The sequence below is a fragment of the Mustela erminea genome, chromosome 7 (genome assembly GCF_009829155.1).
Source record: "Mustela erminea isolate mMusErm1 chromosome 7, mMusErm1.Pri, whole genome shotgun sequence".
Taxonomy (NCBI): domain Eukaryota; kingdom Metazoa; phylum Chordata; class Mammalia; order Carnivora; family Mustelidae; genus Mustela; species Mustela erminea.
The window spans coordinates 45,655,464-45,674,961 of record NC_045620.1 but is presented as its reverse complement, the minus strand read 5'-3'; the positions used below and the strand labels follow the sequence as shown (position 1 = coordinate 45,674,961).

The 19,498-nt window shown below is 42.8% G+C and overlaps 1 long non-coding RNA gene across 1 annotated transcript; it reads left to right on the top strand.

The window, feature by feature from the left end:
- The first annotated feature begins 1,590 nt into the window (after positions 1-1,590).
- On the top strand, positions 1,591-19,449 carry LOC116596493. Its single transcript, XR_004288139.1, has 3 exons — positions 1,591-1,601; positions 6,832-6,838; positions 19,393-19,449. It is a non-coding gene; the product is annotated as an uncharacterized LOC116596493 (long non-coding RNA).
- Positions 19,450-19,498: the final 49 nt, after the last annotated feature.

Sequence of the window (19,498 nt, the reverse complement as noted above, 5' to 3'; positions counted from 1 at the left end):
TTCCCACAGCTTTTGTGGAAGAGGAATGCAGGCATAATGCGGTGTGTTTCCCCAACTTCAAGATACCTCAGAGCCTGGGGCTGTGACTGAAGCTAGACTGGCAGAGGATTTTCCCCAGGTTAGCTCCCATATTTCAGGAAGCCATTTGGACTCAGAATCTGAGTTCCTGTGTGTCTTTGGGCCTTGGCACTGCCTCAGTTCTCTGCCCCATGAGCCTCTATGGATGGCAGCTCAAAATATCTGTGCTTGATTTTTGGTTCAGAGCTAAAGAAAAAGGGAAAGAGGGAGAAGCAGAACATGAGAAAAGTAACTAGGAAGTGAGAAACTCTTTGCATGACGTCTAGAGAAACTCTAGACATGATATTTCATCACAACTGTATCCTATGGCTCAGAAGGAGGTCCCTCACCACCTAGAGATTACAGAACAATGCCTATACCACAGGTCAGGATCCCAGGGAGCCATTGTAAAGGCTGCTCCCCTCATACACCAAAATGAGGCAAAGGGGTCTCATTCTAAATCCAGATGGAAAATTGAACAGTTTCACTAGAGAGGATGATAAAGTCTGCATCTTTGTGCATTTCCAACCCATCATGGTCCCACATTATAATAAGGTCAAGAAGGAAAGTGATGGTTCCAGCATTACATGGCTGGAACCCAGGCCTTCTTTGAGGGGTCCTCCAGGCGAAGTCCCACTCCTCCTTGTAATTCTTCCATCCTTCAATTGGTGCCTCAGATAGATAATACCATCCCACACACATTATAAATAGGATCCATCCACATACATGTAAAGATGTCCCAAGGAAGTAGATTCTAGTCTGGTCCCCACTACGCAGGTTGGGAAAGTGGGGACTATGAGACACACAATGACTTAGGACACAGAACTGGGGAAGGAAACAGAAAAAAAGCTCTAACTTCTACTTTGTCTCCTAAAAGGTAGGAACCTAGTTACATTTCCAGAGAGTTGTGCCTATGGCATTGTTGGCTCATGTGTACTCTCGGAGATGACATGGGGACGAAAGGTAAATAGTCAACTGACAAAAAGGGGCTCCGAAGAGGTGTGACTGAATGAAAGGACCCACGTATTAGAATCCTGAAAGAGGGACCTCACATCCTTTGTGATGGGCCCCAACTGAACTTAGAACTCTGGTAACCAGGCAGCCACTTTCAAAAGACAACCTGCTCTCCAGCTCACTTGAGTGGAGTCATTTGAGAGAATAAGATGTTCTATCATTGTATTCATAGGTTCAGGGGCACTGGACCCAAGAAAGCCCAGAGCAAGAGACGTTATTGTAATTGTAGATGTCAGCTCAGCCCTCTTTTCCAAAACTTCTGGTCATGTGGCAGGAGAGACACCACAAGGTAACACAAGGCATCTCTGGTTAGCCCACTGGAGAGCCCACAAAAACTGTGATCCCACCTCAGAGAGTCCACACTTATTGCTCCTCATTCTGGGTGCGTGTATGTGTATGTGTGTGTGTGTGTGTGTGTGTGTGTGTGTGTGTGTGTAAAGGGAACAGGGGATAAGGCACATGCCTATCCTGGGCAGAAGCAAGCTTCCAGGTGTTGGAAACCTGACCCATCTTTCAAGTTCATACCCCAGGTCATAGAAGGCAGGATGAGAAGGAGAGTACTGGGGACCAAGATCAACCTCCTGTATGGTAGTCAGGAACCTTAGAATTTCCTGTGGCTACCTCCTTATTCAAAGCCTTTTTGGTTGCCCCTCTTAGCCTGAACTGGAAGACATGATTTCTAATGATGGTTTCCCTATGTGGCAATGTCTTGGGAGGACACTAATGTCTCTTGGCCCTGAGTACATGGAGAACTGCCTTTTCGGGGCTGCACTCAAGAGATCTTGGATGAGCTGGTCTATGACTTTAAATACACCAAGTCCCTGGATAAGTGTCAGGTGTCCCAAGCCACCTAGGATCACTGTTGCTTTGAGGTGAGCTTGGGAAGAGCATTCTCCAAACCCAGGGCCCCCACACAAATATGGGGACACAACTGGCTGCCTTGGGGCCTGCCAAGGAAGGTTTTTTTTACATGAACCTTTCACCCCACATCAGGAACAGACCAAGACTCATCAACATAGAGGAAATGCCAGCCCAGGAGGTCTTGGGCCAATGGTTCAATAGGTGAGTGCCCACCCCATGCACAGCACAGGGGGGAGCCTCCCATCTACTAGTTGCATGCCTTGGAATGTCACTGCCCCTCTCTGATCTTCACTTTCCTCTTCTGAAGAGTGGGGGTTCTAAGAGGATGAACCTCATAGGGCAATGGTAAGATATCATGGGAAGAAACATGGTACAGTCTTCCTGGTGACTGGTTCTGTAGAAAGGGCTGCTGGACATGCTGAGCCAATTCATGGCTAATAGTTGTCTTTCCAGGGAAGACACTCTCAGGCTCTACCCTCACAGGCCTCTGGCCCTTCTGGGTTTATGTAAAGGAAATGGAAAGCAGGCAGTTTCCTATTTTCAAAGGACACCATCTAGCTGGCCCTGGTGTCCTATGTGTGACCACATTACAGGGACACTGGGAACAGGCAGAGTAGCCCAAGGGCCACTCAGTATTTGAAAAGTCTTGGTTGGGATTCTTTCATTCTATAGTGTATATCAAGCACCTAAGAATGCAGGCACTTTCTAGTCACTAAGATAAGATACCTGAATGGACAAAGTAAAGACAATGTAGAGGTCTCAATTCTAGTCTGAGGGCCAGATAGGCACTCTACACATCCTGAGCATGAATTTCTAGAGTTTGTCAGTGTTACGGTCTATGATCAAAGGAACAAGACTGATGCAAAGCGAAAGTCAAGCAAAGCTTTATTTCGTGCCAAGCATCAAAAATCAAACCGACTGGTAGGGGCTGTCTCTTACAAAGAGGCGATGATGACTACCCTGTCGAGGCCGCTCCCGACAATGAAGAGGCGACGACGACGAGGACGACGAGGACGACAACCTCGACGATGCAGACTCTGCTCCCCATGACACTGCTCCCAACGAGGCTGCTCCTAGGATGAGGCCACTCCCCAGACAAGGCCACTCCCCAGAAGGACAGCAACGAGGTTGACAACCCTGATGACGCAGACTCTGCTCCCCATGACGCTGCTCTTGACGAGGCCACTCCCCGTATGAGGCCATTCCCCCATGACTACGCTAATGACTACAACCCCGACGATGCCACTTCCCAGACGAGGCCACTTGTGGACCCCAAGATCGCCGCTCACGGCAGAGCTGCTACCAACAGCGCCACTCCCAATGACTATCACCCAACGACTACCCCAAGAGCTGCTACTACTACTGCCCCAATGGCTATCCCAATGGCTATCCCAATGACTACTCCAATGGCTATTGCAACACCTCCTACTACTCACCCCCCGCCACTCAGCCTCATAGACCAACCTTTATAGAACTGGTTGAGCTCAGCCCACACACAGATGGCCTATGAGATTTCAACACAGGACAGTAAATATATACCCACCCCACTGATTGGATGTCTCCATCCGGCCTGGCCCATCCCTATATCCAGGGTTTGCAAGTATGTTCCTCTAGCTAAACAGACCCTTATATAGGCCCTCACATTCCCCCCTTTTCCTTGGAAATTAGTCAAATCCTTGATTTTTCAGCCAGTTCTATGTTCTCCTGTTGTAAGGGGTTATATTGAGCAGGTAAGACTAACATTTTGTTGCTCTAATTTTCTTTGGTACAAATGACATTAGGGTGTTTATAACAGAGGGGCCAAAAAGTAACAGTAGTGCACAGTCGGCTGATGAGTTAGCCATTCAACGCTTTGTATAACCTTTTCTATTTTTCCTAATTCTGTTCATCTAATTTCCCACCTATACTTTACATAAACAGGTAACAATAGAAGCAACAATAAACTCATAGTTTTTTAGTCTTAGCTTTAGTCCACGGTCAGCAGAGTCTGTCAACTGCGGCTTCCATCTCTGGGGGGCGTCCTTGTCCTTGGCTCGTTTGACATGACCCACATGAATCCAGGCCCTGATGCCTTCTACTTTTATTGCGGTGGGGGCGTCAAGATAACAGTAAATGGTCCCTTCCAGCGAGGCTCCAAGTTTCCCACTTGATAGCGACGTATCCAAACCAAGTCTCTGGGTTGGTAAGGATGTGGTTCCACCTCCATCTCCATTCCAGCATGGGCAGTCCGGAATCCTCCATGAGCTTTTTAAAAGACAGACTATAATGCCTGCAGTGACTGGAGTACAGACTGATCAGTCATTTTTTTCTTTTGTTTTTTTAACAGTATTTTAATTTATTTTTTTATTTTACGCATAACAGTATTCATTATTTTTGCATCACACCCAGTGCTCCATGCAATCCGTGCCCTCTATAATACCCACCACCTGGTACCCCGACCTCCCACCCCCCCTGCCCCTTCAAAACCCTCAGATTGTTTTTCAGAGTCCATAGTGTCTCATGGTTCACCTCCCCTTCCAATTTCCCTCAACTCCCTTCTCCTCTCCATCTCCCCTTGTCCTCCATGTTACTTGTTATGCTCCACAAATAAGTGAAACCATATGATAATTGACTCTCTCTGCTTCACTTATTTCACTCAGCATAATCTCTTCCAGTCCCGTCCATGTTGCTACAAAAGTTGGGTATTCGTCCTTTCAGATGGAGGCATAATACTCCATAGTGTATATGGGCCACATTTTCCTTATGCATTTGTCAGTTGAAGGGCATCTTGGTTCTTTCCACAGTTTGGTGACCATGGCCATTGCTGCTATAAACATTGTGGTACAGATGGCCCTTCTTTTCACTACATCTGTATCTTTGGGGTAAATACCCAGGAGTGCAATGGCAGGGTCATAGGGAAGTTCTATTTTTAAATTCTTGAGGAATCTCCACACTGTTCTCCACAGAGGCTGCACCAACTTGCATTCCCACCAACAGTGGAAGAGGGTTCCCCTTTCTTCACACTCCTCCAACACATGTTGTTTCCTGTCTTGCTCATTTTGGCCATTCTAACTGGTGGAAGGTGATATCTCAATGTGGTTTTGATTTGAACCTCCCTGATGGCTAGTGATGATGAGCATTTTTTCATGTGTCTGATAGCCATTTGTATGTCTTTATTGGAGAAGTGTCTGTCCATATCTTCTGCTTTTGATATGATTGTCTGTTTTGTGTGTGTTGAGTTTGAGGAGTTCATTATAGATCCTGGATATCAACCTTTGTCTGTATTGTCATTTGCAAATATGTTCTCCCATTCCGTGGGTTGCCTCTTTGTTTTCTTGACTGTTTCCCTGGCTGTGCAGAAGCTTTTGATTTTGATAAAGTCCCAGAAGTTCATCTTTGCTTTTGTTTCCTTTGCCTTTGGAGACATATCTTGAAAGAAGTTGCTGTGGCTGATATCGAAGAGATTACTGCCTATGTTCTCCTCTAGGATTCTGATAGATTCCTGTCTCACATTGAGGTCTTTTATCCATTTTGAGTTTATCTTTGTGTATGGTGTAAGAGAATGGTCGAGTTTCATTCTTCGATATATAGCTGTCCAGTTTTCCCAGCACCATTTATTGAAGAGACTGTCTTTTTTCCACTGTATATTTTTTCCTGTTTTGTCAAAGATTATTTGCCCATAGAGTTGAGTGTCCATATCTGGGCTCTCTACTCTGTTCCACTGGTCTATGTGTCTGTTGTCTTGGTGATCACAGCTTTGTAGTAAAGCTTGAAATCAGGTAACATGATGCCCCCCGTTTTATTTTTGTTTTTCAATATTTCCTTAGCGATTCGGGGTCTCTTCTGATTCCATACAAATTGTAGGATTATTTGCTCCAGCTCTTTGAAGAATGTTGGTGGAATTTTGATCGGAATGGCATTAAAAGTATAGATTGCTCTAGGCAGTATAGACATTTTAACAATGTTTATTCTTCCTATCCAAGAGCATGGAATGGTCTTCCATCTTTTTGTGTCTTCTTCAATTTCTTTCATGAGTGTTCTGTAGTTCCTCGAATACAGATCCTTTACCTCTTTGGTTAGGTTTATTCCCAGGTATCTTATGGTTCTTGGTGCTATAGTAAATGGAATCAGTTCTCTAATTTCCCTTTCTGTATTTTCATTGTTAGTGTATAAGAAAGCCACTGATTTCTGTACATTGACTCTTTATCCTGCCACGTTGCTGAATTGCTGTATGAGTTCGAGTAGTTTGGGGGTGGAGTCTTTTGGGTTTTTCATATAAAGAATCATGTCATCTGCAAAGAGAGAGAGTTTGACTTCTTTATTACCAATTTGGATACCTTTTATTTCCCTTTGTTGTCTGATTGCTGTTGCTAGGACTTCTAATTCTATGTTGAACAAGAGTGGTGAGAGTGGGCATCCTTGTCATGTTCCTGATCTCAACGGGAAAAACGCAAACTTTTTCCCATTGAGGATTATATTTGCTGTGGGTCTTTCATAGATAGATTTGATGAAGTTCAGGAATGTTCCCTCTATCCCTATACTTTGAAGCGTTTTAATCTGGACCGGATGCTGGATTTTGTCAAATGCTTTTTCTGCATCAATTGAGAGGACCATGTGGTTCTTCTCTCTTCTCTTATTAATTTGTTCTATCACATTGATTGATTTGCAAATGTTGAACCATCCTTGTAGCCCAGGGATGAATCCCACCTGGTCATGGTGGATAATCTTTTTAATGTGCTGTTGCATCCTGTTTGCTAGGATCTTGTTGAGAATCTTAGCATCCATATTCATCAGTGATATTGGTCTGAAATTTTTTTTGATAGGGTCTTTGCCTGCTTTGGGGATCAGGGTAATGCTGGCTTCATAGAAAGAGTCTGGAAGTTTTCCTTCTGCTTCAATTTTTTGAAAGAGCTTCAGGAGAATAGGTGTTATTTCTTCTTTGGAAGTTTGGTACAATTCCCCAGGGAATCCATCAGGTCCTGGGCTCTTGTTTTTTGGGAGGTTTTTGATCACTGCTTCAATTTCATTACTAGATATTGGTCTATTCAGGTTGTCAATTTCTTCCTGATTCAATTTTGGGAGTTTATAGTTTTCCAGGAGTGAATCCATCTCATCTAGGTTGCCTAGCTTATTGGCATATAACTGTTGATAATAACTTCTGATGATTGTTTCTACTTCCTTGGTGTTCGTTGTGATCTCTCCCTTTTCATTCATAATTTTATGTGTTTGAGCTTTCTCTCTTTTCTTTTGGATTAGTGTCGCCAATGGTTTATCGATCTTATTGATTCTTTCAAAAAACCAGCTTCTAGTTTCATTGATACGTTCTGCTGTATCTCTGGTTTCTACCTCATCAATCTCAGCTCTAATCTTGATTATTTCCCTTATGTGTGGAGTTGGTTTGATTTGTTGTTGATTCTCCAGTTCCTTAAGGTGTCCAGACAGCTGGTGTGTTCTGGATTTTTCCATTTTTTTGAGGGAGGCTTGGATGGCTATATATTTCCCCCTTAGGACCACCTTTGCTGTATCCCATAGGTTTTGGATCGAAGTGTCTTCATTCTCATTGGTTTCCATGAATTGTTTCAGTTCTTCCTTGATCTCCTGGTTGATCCAAGCATTCTTAAGCAAGGTGGTCTTTAGCTTCCAGGTGTTTGATTTCCTTCTGAACTTTTCCTTGTGATTGAACTCCAGTTTCAAAACATTGTGATCTGAGAATGTGCAGGGAATAATCTCAGTACTTTGGTATCTGTTGAGTCCTGATTTGTGACCCAGTATGTGGTCTATTCTTGAGAACGTTCCATGTGTACTTGAGAAGAATGAGTATTCTGTTGTTTTAGGGTAGAATGTTCTGTATATATCTATGAGGTCCATCTGGTCCAATGTGTCATTCAATACTCTTGTTTCTTTATTGATTTTCTGCTTCGATGATCTGTCTATTTCTGAGACAGCTGTGTTAAGATCTCCTACGATTAGTGTATTCATATCAATATGACTCTTTATCTTGATTAACAGTTTTCTTATGTAATTGGCTGCTCCCATATTGGGGCATAGATATTTACAATTGTTAGATCATCTTGGTGGATAGTCCCTTTAAGAATGATGTAGTGTCCTTCTGTATCTTTGACTACAGTCTTTAGTTTAAATTCTAATTTTTCTGATATGAAAATCGCTACCGCAGCCTTTTTTTGAGGCCCATTGGCATGAAAGATGCTTCTCCATCCCTTCACTTTCAGTCTGGGTGTATCTTTAGGTTCAAAATGGGTCTCTTGCAGACAACATATGGATGGGTCCTGTCGTTTTATCCAATCTGCAACCCTGTGCCATTTTATGGGTGCATTTAGGCCATTCACATTGAGGGTGATTATTGATAGATACGTTTTTATTGATATCGTGTTACCTTTGAAGTATTTCTTTCTGAAGATTGTCTCTATATTTCTGTTCATTGCTATTCTTGGGCTTTTTCCTCCTTTAAAGAAGCTCCCTTAATATTTCCTGCCGTATCGGCTTGGTGGTTGCATAGTCTTTTAAGCCTTGCCGGTCCTGGAAACTCTATGTCTCCATCCATTTTGAATGTCAGTCTTGCTGGATGATCAGTCATTTCTGCTAGAGCAGCCTCTTGTAGCCAAGGACAGAGCGGGGGGGGGTGGTGAATTCCCAAACATTATTTCAAATGGGGCCATCTTGTTTAAATAGGGTGTACATTGTGCCCTGAGGAGGGCGAAAGGAAGGAGATCCACCCATCCACCGCCAGTCTCCAGAATTAGTTTTGTCAAGGTCTCTTTAAGAGTCTGGTTCATTCTCTCTACTTGCCCGGAATTCTGGGGCCGGTAGGAACAATGTAGTTTCCAATTAGTGCCCATGGCCTTGGCCAATGCCTGTGAGACTGAACTCACAAATGCAGGGCATTCTCTGACCCGATCGCAAGAGGCAGCCCAAACCTAGGAATTATTTCTTCTAGTGGCTTTTTGGCTACCAATCCTGCCGTCTCATGTTTGGCAGAAAAAGCCTCTACCCAGCCTGAAAAGGTATCTACAAAAACTAACATATACTTGTGCCCATATTTTCCAGGTTTCATTTCTGTAAAATCTATTTCCCAATAAATTCCTGGTTCCTTACCTCTTTCTCTTTTCCCTCTTCCCATTTTAGTTCTTCCCACATTAACTGCCTGGCATTGAGCATATCTATCAACTACATCCTGAATCATACTCCCTAATTTAGAAACCTGGAACTGCTTGCCTATAAGCTCCTTGAGTTTGTGTATCCCCAAATGAATACCCTGATGTATCTGGTCTACTTCTTACCTAGTCTTCAAGGAAGAAGTATTTTTCCTGCTTTAGTCTTAGCCTAGTCCCCTTCATAGTCCAATTTAACCCATTTCTGTAAATACTTTAAATCTTCTGAATAGCTCAGTTTTTCTGGTAGGGCTGGAGCCAGGGGTGTAACTAGTTCTTGTACTGTTTCTCGGGCTGCTTGCTTTGTGGCTTGATCTGCTAATTGGTTTCCTTTTGAAATCAGATCAGTCCCCTTTTGGTGTCCTGGGCAATGCATAACAGCAACCTCTTTTGGGTCCCAAATAGCCTGGAGAAGAGCCAGTATTTCTCCTCTGTTTTTAATTCCTTTTCCTTCTGCTGTTCATAGACGCCTTTCTTTATAAATAGCCCCATGTATATGGAGAGTAGCAAAGGCATACCTGCTGTCTGTATAGATGTTGGCAGTTTTACCTTTGGCCATCTGCAATGCAATGAGTGCAATCAGTTCCGCTTTTTGTGCCGAAGTTCTGTGTAGCAGGGCTGCTGTCCAGAGTTCCTGCTCAGGAGAAACCACTGCAGCCCCTGCATACCTCTTTCATTGATCAGGTAGCTACTCCCATCTGTGAACAGAGCCATCTCAGCATCCGGGAGGGGAATGTCTCTGAGATCCGGCCTTATTCCTGCGACTTGTGTTAGGACCTCCCTGCAGTCATGTGGATGGTCAGCCAGCTCCTCTGGCAGCAGCGTGGCTGGATTTAGCACTGCCAGGGGCTGGAAGGTCACTCTTGGTTCATTGAGAAGGAGGGCCTGATACCCCGTCACTCAGTGTTCTTCATCCATCGGTCTAGTGGAGTCCGGAGAAGACCCTCAATAGCGTGTGTGGTGGTTATGATGAGATTTTGACCTAAAGTCAATTTATGTGCATCCTTGACCAGGAGGGCCATGGCAGCAATTATGTGGAGGCAAGGGGGGAACCCAGCTGCTACTGGATCTAGTTTCTTGCTAAGATAGGCTACTGGCCTTTGCCAAGGTCCCAAAGTCTGAGTTAAAACTCTTTTGGCCACCCCTGCTTTTTCATCCACATACAAGTGGAAGAACTTGATAACATCTGGGATGGCCAATGCTGTGGCACTCATTAAGGCTTTTTTAATTCCAGAAATTCTCCTTCAACCTCAGCTGTTCACTCTATCATAGTGATCCCCCCTTTTGCCAGTTCTTAGAGAGGTCGGGCAATCTCTGCAAACCGGGGTATCCACAGCCTACAGTAGCCCACCATCCCAAGAGACTCCCTCACTTGTTGAGATGTGGTGGGGTGGGGGTATCAAGTGATCACCTGTTTCCTGGACTCAGACAGTGAATGTACTCCCTTGTGGAGATCAAAGCCTAGATAAGTGGTGTGGCTCTGACAGAGCTGTGCTTTCTTTGCTGACACCTGATACACTTTTTCTTGCAGAGTATGTAAGAGAGGTCTCGTCACCCCGCAAACATGACTTATAGTCCTCAGCAGCTATTAGCAAGTTGTCAACATACTGTAAAAAAGTGACTCCTGGGTTGGAGGTTCTGTACTCACGCAAATCTTTGTGTAGGGCCTCGTCAAAAATGGTGGGCGAATTCTTGAATCCTTGGGAAAGTCTTGTCCAGGTGAGCTGGCCTTGGAACCCTTCCTGTGGGTCGGACCACTCAAAAACAAAAAGGGGCTGAGGTTCCCTTGTTAAAGATATGCAGAAAAATGCATCCTTGAGATCTAAGACGGTATACACAGTTCTTTTGGGGCCCAGGAGGGAGAGTAGGGTATAGGGGTTAGGCGCCATGGGTGGATATCTTCAACCCATTTACTAACTTCCCTCAAGTCCTGAACGGGTGAGTACTCCCCAGTCTCAGCCTTTTTGATGGGCAGCAAAGGTGTGTTCCATGGAGATTTGCAAGGAACTAGGATTCCGTCTCCTCAGAGGCGGTTAATGTGTTTTCAGATCCCTTCTTTTGCTTCCTGGGCAAGGGGGTACTGCCAAAAGTGAACAGCCATAGCCGTCACCTTTAATTGTACCACCACTGGAGGTTGTCCCCTGACCAAGCCAGGGGGCTTCCCTTCTGCCCAGACCTTGGGAAACTCGATCTGTAGGATTTGGAGAAGGCTTCCCCCCACCCTTTGTCTCCTCTGGTTTTGAGACTGGCTCATAAAGGAGGTATTCATCTACTGCTGCCATAAACACCTATACAGTGGGTTGTATCAAGGTTACAGTCATGTCTCCTTTTTTTTAAAATTTTTTTATTTTTTATAAAAATATAATATATTTTTATCCCCAGGGGTACAGGTCTGTGAATCGCCAGGTTTACACACTTCACAGCACTCACCAAAGCACATACCCTCCCCAATGTCCATAGTCCCACCGCCCTCCCCCCGGCAACCCTCAGTTTGTTTTGTGAGATTAAGAGTCACTTATGGTTTGTCTCCCTCCCAATCCCATCTTGTTTCATTTCTTCTTCTCCTGCCCACTTAAGCCCCCATGTTGCATCACCACTTCCTCATATCAGGGAGATCATATGATAGTTGTCTTTCTCCGCTTGACTTATTTTGCTAAGCATGATACGCTTTAGTTCCCTCCACATTGTCGCAAATGGCAAGATTTCATTTCTTTTGATGGATGCATAGTAGTCCATTGTGTATATATACCACATCTTCTTTATCCATTCATCTGTTGATGGACATATAGGTTCTTTCCATAGTTTGGCTATTGTGGACATTGCTGGTATTTGGGTGCACGTGCCCCTTCGGATCACTACGTTTGTATCTTTAGGGTAAAAACCCAGTAGTGAATTGCTGGGTCATAGGGCAGTTCTATTTTCAACATTTTGAGGAACCTCCATGTTGTTTTCCAGAGCGGTTGCACCAGCTTGCATTCCCACCAACAGTGTAGGAGGGTTCCCCTTTCTCCGCATCCTCGCCAGAACCTGTCATTTCCTGACTTGTTAATTTTAGCCATTCTGACTGGTGTGAGGTGATATCTCATTGTGGTTTTGATTTGTATTTCCCTGATGCCGAGTGATAAGGAGCACTTTTTCATGTGTCTGTTGGCCATCTGGATGTCTTCTTTGCAGAAATGTCTGTTCATGTCTTCTGCCCATTTCTTGGATTATTTGTTCTTTGGGTGTTGAGTTTGCTAAGTTCTTTATAGATTTTGGACACTAGCCCTTTATCTGATATGTCGTTTGCAAATATCTTCTCCCATTCTGTCAGTTGTCTTTTGGTTTTGTTAACTGTTTCCTTGGCTGTGCAAAAGCTTTTGAACTTGATAAAATCCCAATAGTTCATTTTTGCCCTTGCTTCCCTTGCCTTTGGCGATGTTCCTAGGAAGATGTTGCTGCGGTGGAGGTCAAAGAGATTGCTGCCTGTGTTCCCAAGGATTTTGATGGATTTCTTTCTCACATTGAGGTCCTTCATCCATTTGGAGTCTATTTTCATGTGTGGTGTAACGAAATGGTCCAATTTTATTTTTCTGCATGTAGCTGTCCAATTTTCCCAACACCATTTATTGAAGAGGCTGTCTTTTATCCATTGGACATTCTTTCCTGCTTTGTCGAAGATTAGTTGACCATAGAGTTGAGGGTCTATTTCTGGGCTTTCTATTCTGTTCTATTGATCTATTTGTCTGTTTTTGTGCCAGTACCATGCTGTCTTGATGATGATGGCTTTGTAATAGAGCTTGAAGTCCGGAATTGTGATGCCACCAACTTTGGCTTCCTTTTTCAATATTTCTTTGGCTATTCGAGGTCTTTTCTGGTTCCATATAAATTTTAGGATTATTTGTTCCATTTCTTTGAAAAAGATGGATGGTACTTTGATAGGAATTGCATTAAATGTGTAGATTGCTTTAGGTAGCATCGACATTTTCACAATATTTATTCTTCCAATCCAGGAGCATGGAACATTTTTACATTTCTTTGTGTCTTCCTCAAATTCTTTCATGAGTACTTTATAGTTTTCTGAGTATAGATTCTGTGCCTCTTTGGTTAGGTTTATTCCTAGGTATCTTATGGTTTGGGGTGCAATTGTAAATGGGATTGACTCCTTAATTTCTCTTTCCTCTGTCTTGCTGTTGGTTTAGAGAAATGCAACTGATTTCTGTGCATTGATTTTATATCCTGACACTTGACTGAATTCCTGTACAAGTTCTAGCAGTTTTGGAGTGGAGTCTTTGGGGTTTTCCACATATAGTATCATATCATCTGCAAAGAGTGATAGTTTAAATTCTTCTTTGCCAATTTGGATGCCTTTAATTTCCTTTTGTTTTCTGATTGCTGAGGCTAGGACTTCTAGTACTATGTTGAATAGCAGTGGTGATAATGGACATCCCTGCTGTGTTCCTGACCTTAGCGGAAAAGCTTTCAGTTTTTCTCCATTGAGAATGATATTTTCAGTGGGTTTTTCATAAATGGCTTTGATAATGTTGATGTTTGTGCCCTCTATCCCTACACTTTGAAGAGTTTTGATCAGGAAGGGAAGCTGTACTTTGTCAAATGCTTTTTCAGCATCTATTGAGAGTATCATATGGTTCTTGTTCTTTCTTTTATTGAAGTGTTGTATCACATTGACTGATTTGCGGATGTTGAACCAACCTTGCAGCCCTGGAATAAATCCCACTTGGTCGTGGTGAATAATCCTTTTAGTGTACTGTTGAATCCTATTGGCTAGTATTTTGTTGAGTATTTTCACATCTGTGCTCATCAAGGATATCGGTCTATAGCTCTCTTTTTTGGTGGGATCCTTGTCTGGTTTTGGGATCAAGGTGATGCTAGCCTCATAAAATGAGTTTGGAAGTTTTCCTTCCATTTCTATTTTTTGGAACAGTTTCAGGAGAATAGGATTTAGTTCTTCTTTAAATGTTTGGTAGAATTCCCCCGGGAAGCCATCTGGCCCTGGTCTTTTGTTTGTTTGGAGATTTTTGATGACTGTTTCAATCTCTTTACTGGTTATGGGTCTGTTCAGGCTTTCTATTTCTTCCTGGTTCACTTGTGGTAGTTTATATGTTTCTAGGAATGCATCCATTTCTTCCAGATCGTCAAATTTGTTGGCATAGAGTTGCTCATAGTATGTTCTTATAATTGTTTGTATTTCTTTGGTGTTAGTTGTGATCTCTCCTCTTTCATTCATGATTTTATTTATTTGGGTCCTTTCTCTTTTCTTCATGATAAGTCTGACCGGGGGTTTATCAATTTTATTAATTCTTTCAAAGAACCAGCTCCTAGTTTCATTGATTTGTTCTATTGTTTTTTTGGTTTTATTTCATTGATTTCTGCTCTGATCTTTATGATTTCTCTTCTCCTGCTGGGTTTAGGGTTTCTTTCCTGTTCTTTCTCCAGCTCCTTTAGGTGTAGGGTTAGGTTGTGTACCTGAGACATTTCTTGTTTCTTGAGAAAGGCTTGTACCACTATATATTTTCCTCTCAGGACTGCCTTTGTTGTGTCCCGCATATTTTGAGCCATTGTGTTTTCATTATCATTTGTTTCCATGATTTTTTTCAATTCTTCTTTAATTTCCCGGTTGACCCATTCATTCTTTAGAAGGATTCTGTTTAGTCTCCATGTATTTGGGTTCTTTCTAAACTTCCTCTTGTGGTTGAGTTCTAACTTCAGAGCATTGTGGTCTGAAAATATGCAGGGAATGATCCCAATCTTTTGATACCGGTTGAGTCCTGATTTAGGACCGAGGATGTGATCTATTCTGGAGAATGTTCCATGTGCACTAGAGAAGAATGTGTATTCTATTGCTTTGGGATGAAATGTTCTGAATATATCTGTGATGTCCATCTGGTCCAGTGTGTCATTTAAGGCCTTTATTTCCTTGTTGATCTTTTGCTTGGATGATCTGTCCATTTCAGTGAGGGGAGTGTTAAAGTCCCCTACTATTATTGTATTATTGTTGATGTGTTTCTTTGATTTTGTTATTAATTGGTTTATATAGTTGGCTGCTCCCACGTTGGGGGCATAAACATTTAAAATTGTTAGATCTTCTTGTTGGACAGACCCTTTGAGTATGATATAGTGTCTTTCCTCATCTCTTATTATAGTCTTTGGCTTAAAATCTAATTGATCTGACATAAGGATTGGCACTCCTGCTTTCTTCTGATGTCCATTAGCATGATAAATTCTTTTCCACCCCCTCACTTTAAATCTGGAGGTGTCTTCTGGCTTAAAATGAGTTTCTTGTAGGCAACATATAGATTTTTTTTTTATATCCATTCTGATACCCTGTGTCTTTTGATTGGGGCATTTAGCCCATTAACATTCAGGGTAACTATTGAGAGATATGAATTTAGTGCCATTGTATTGCCTGTAAGGTGACTGTTATTGTATATTGTCTCTGTTCCTTTATGATCTACCACTTGTAGGCTCTCTCTTTGCCTAGAGGACCCCTTTCAATATTTCCTGTAGAGCTGGTTTGGTGTTTGCAAATTCTTTCAGTTTTTGTTTGTCCTGGAAGCTTTTAATCTCTCCTTCTATTTTTAATGATAGCCTAGCTAGATATAGTATTCTTGGCTGCATGTTTTTCTCGTTTAGTACTCTGAAAATATCATGCCAGCTCTTTCTGGCCTGCCAGGTCTCTGTGGATAAGTCAGCTGCCAATCTAATATTTTTACCATTGTATGTTACAGACTTCTTTTCCCGGGCTGCTTTCAGGATTGTCTCTTTGTCACTGAGACTTGTAAATTTTACTATTAGGTGACGGGGTGTGGGCCTATTCTTATTGATTTTGAGGGGCGTTCTCTGAACCTCCTTAATTTTGATGTTTGTTCTCTTTGCCATATTGGGGAAATTCTCCCCAATAATTCTCTCCAGTATACCTTCTGCTCCCCTCTTTCTTCTTCTTCTGGAATCCCAATTATTCTAATGTTGTTTCATCTTATGGTGTCACTTATCTCTCAAATTCTTCCCTCGTGGTCCCATAGCTCTTTGTCCCTCTTTTGCTCAGCTTCTTTATTCTCTGTCATTTGGTCTTCTATATCACTAATTCTTTCTTCCACCTCATTTATCCTAGCAGTGAGAGCCTCCATTTTTGATTGCACCTCATTAATAGCTTTTTTTATTTCAACTTGGTTAGATTTTAGTTCTTTTATTTCTCCAGAAAGGGCTTTAGTATCTCCCGAGAGGGTTTCTCTAATATCTTCCATGCCTTTTTGAAGCCCGGCTAGAACCTTGAGAATTGTCATTCTGAACTCTAGATCTGACATATTACCAATGTCTGTATTGATTAGGTCCCTAGCCTTCGGTATTGCCTCTTGTTCTTTTTTTTCTGTGGTGAATTTTTCCGTCTTTCATTTTGTCCAGATAAGAGTATATGAAGTAGCAAGTAAAATACTAAAAGGGTGGCAACTACCCCAGGAAAATATGCTTTAACCAAATCAGAAGAGATCCCAAATTGTGAGTGGGGAGAAAGGGGATAAAATGAGGTTCAGGAAGAAAGAAAGAAAGAAAGAAAGAAAGAAAGAAAGAAGAAAGAAAGAAAAGAAAGAATTAAAAATGAAAACGAATAAAGAAAAGTATAAAAAAGAAAAAAAATATATATATATATATTAGATAAACTAGTTAAAAAACGTTAAAAAAGAAAAGGGTAAAAGTTTAAAAAATTTTAGCACCAGAAGAGAAAAAAAATGAAAAAGAAAAAAAAAATTAAATTAACTGCAAGTCTAAAGAATCATAGGGAGAAAGCCATGAGTTCCGTGCTTTGCTTTCTCCTCCTCTGGAATTCTGCTGCTCTCCTTGGTATTGAAACTGCACTCCTTGGTAGGTGAACTTGTTCTTGGCTTTATTTCTTGTTGATATTCTGGGGGAGGGGCCTGTTGTAGTGATTCTCTAGTGTCTTTGCCCCAGGTGGAATTGCACCGCCCTTACCAGGGGCCGGGCTGAGTAATCCGCTAGGGGTTGCTTTCAGGAGCTTTTTTTCCCTGAATGCTTTCCATAGAGTTCCGGAGGACAGGAATGCAAATGGCAGCCTCCTGGTCTCCGGCCCAGAGGAGCCAAGAACCCGGGGCCCCACTCCTCAGTGCATCCTCAGAGAACAGCGCCCAGTAACTCTCGTCTGACTGACCTCCGACCGTGCTCCGAGCTCACCAAGCCTGCGACCGGTTCAAGGTACCCCCGAGCTGTGAGCTCACTCTTGGCTCTGTCTCTGTAGCCGGCTTCCCTGTTCTAATACCTGTAAGCTCTGTGACACTCAGACACACCCGATCCTTCTGTGACCCTGCGGGACCTGAGGCCACACTGACCCCGCTTGGGTTTCACCCCGGTTTAGCCTCTGGAGCGATGTCCCTCAGCAGAACAGACTTTTAAAAGTCCTGATTTTGTGCTCCATTGCTCCGCTGCTTGCCGGGAGCCGGCACCTCCTCCCGGGGTCTATCTTCCCGTCGCTTTGGATTCACTTCTCCGCCAGTCCTACCTTTCAGAAAGTGGTTGTTTTTCTGTTTCTAGAATTGCTGTTTTTCTTCTCTTCAATCTGCCGATGGATTTGTAGGTGTTTGCAATCTTTAGATAAGCTATCAAGCTGATCTGCTAGCTGAAGTAGTCTCATCCTGCTACTTCTCCGCCATCTTGACTCCTCCCCCTCGTCATGTCTCCTTCTGAGAACTGAATGCCAGCTTGTAACTTGCGGAGGAGATCTCTTCCCATCAAGTTATATGGGGCATTAGGGAGGACCAATAATCGATGTTTAACTATTCCCAAGGCCAAATTTAAAGTCCTTTCTGTTGTCCATTTGTGTCTTTTTGTGCCATTTTCTCCTTGTGCCTAGACGTCCTCTCCTCATAGTTTTCCCATAGGTTTAAGTAATGGTGAAAATTGGGCTCCCGTGTCCACCAAAAAATCAACTGATTTCCCCTCCACTTCAATTTTTACCCGAGGTTTGGGGAGGGGCTCAGAACCATGGCCCCTTCAGTCTCTGGTGGTGAGCATTGCTGTCTTCCTTTTGGGGCACTCCCTGGCCCAATGTCCTTTTTCCTTAAAGTAAGTGCACTGATCTGAATCTAAGTCTTCACACCTGCCTTCTCTGTGCTTAGGTTTTTCCTTCCATTTACTATCGCCTAGCTGTCTCCTCCCCACCTCATGTAATGCCAAAATCCTTAACCAGCTTTTTGTCTGTTTTTTCATCCTCCTGTGCATCCATGTTGTTAAACACCTTTTCTGCTATTCCCACTAACTCAGATTCTTCCCTTCAAATCCTTCAATTTTCTGAAGTTTCCTCCCTATATCAGGGGCTGACTGACTGGCAAAAGCAAGATTCACTGCCCCCTGATTTTTGGGTGCCTCAGGGTCAATCGGGCTATACATTTTATAGGCTTCAATAAGCCTTTCTAGGAAAGCTCCTGGAGACTCATTCTTACCTTGAGTCACTGTACTAATTCTGGTTTAGTCTGAGTGCAGCTTTTAATTCTGGAAATTCTTACCCATTTCAGTTCCAGGATTTCAACACATTCAAGACCTTTATTTGTTCTGGAAGTCTCCCATATGAATTTCCTTTAAGGCAGAATTCATCTTACAAGAGAATTAAAACAATTACAAATGACAAAAACTCAGAATAGATATGATTAAATATCAAATGACGACCCTTATCAAAACATTAAAACTTTAGGAAATGTATAGAACCTCTGGAGTAGTTACAACATTTACCCAAATGTAACTCAAGGTTTATCATTGATTTAGCAGTACTTTCTGAGTAACTTAGCATATCAAGGAAAAGCCTTAAGAGTCAAAGAGATCTCATTTAACAATTCTGGGGGTGCAAAGAGAAAACCATTTACATTTTCTTAGAAACATCTCAATTTCTAGTGAAGACTAAATATTAACCAATTGTGAACTGTTGCAACAGCAGTTAAGCACAAAACAAGTCTACCAACAGATTTCAAAAGCTCAAATCCAGTTCCAGCAAATAGCGCCCTAGCACCTCATCCCATTTTTCATCCAAGCAAAACTTCAAAGCTTCAGGTTACCAAAGACTCCAAAAGCTACTTTAACAATTACCCATTAAAACTCTGATACAGACAACTAACCATCAGCCCAGCCATCCCTCCGCCAACAGACCTCATGTTCCACCTGGGCCCATTCTACTTCAGATGCCATGCTTTCCCCACCAGCAAGGGGGAGGGGCTAGGCAGTCCATGTCGGGCCAGAGAAGGCAAGGAACTCCCCAAAACAAAGGGAGTTTTGGCAGCTGCTTGGGAATAATCCTTAAAGTCTCTGTCTCAAGTTTGGTTCATCCCGCAGCGCCAGTTCTGCTTACCAAAAGTGGCCCACTAGGCACTCATATTCCTCACCCAGCTACCATGAGCATCAGCATTGGGCACCTTAACCCA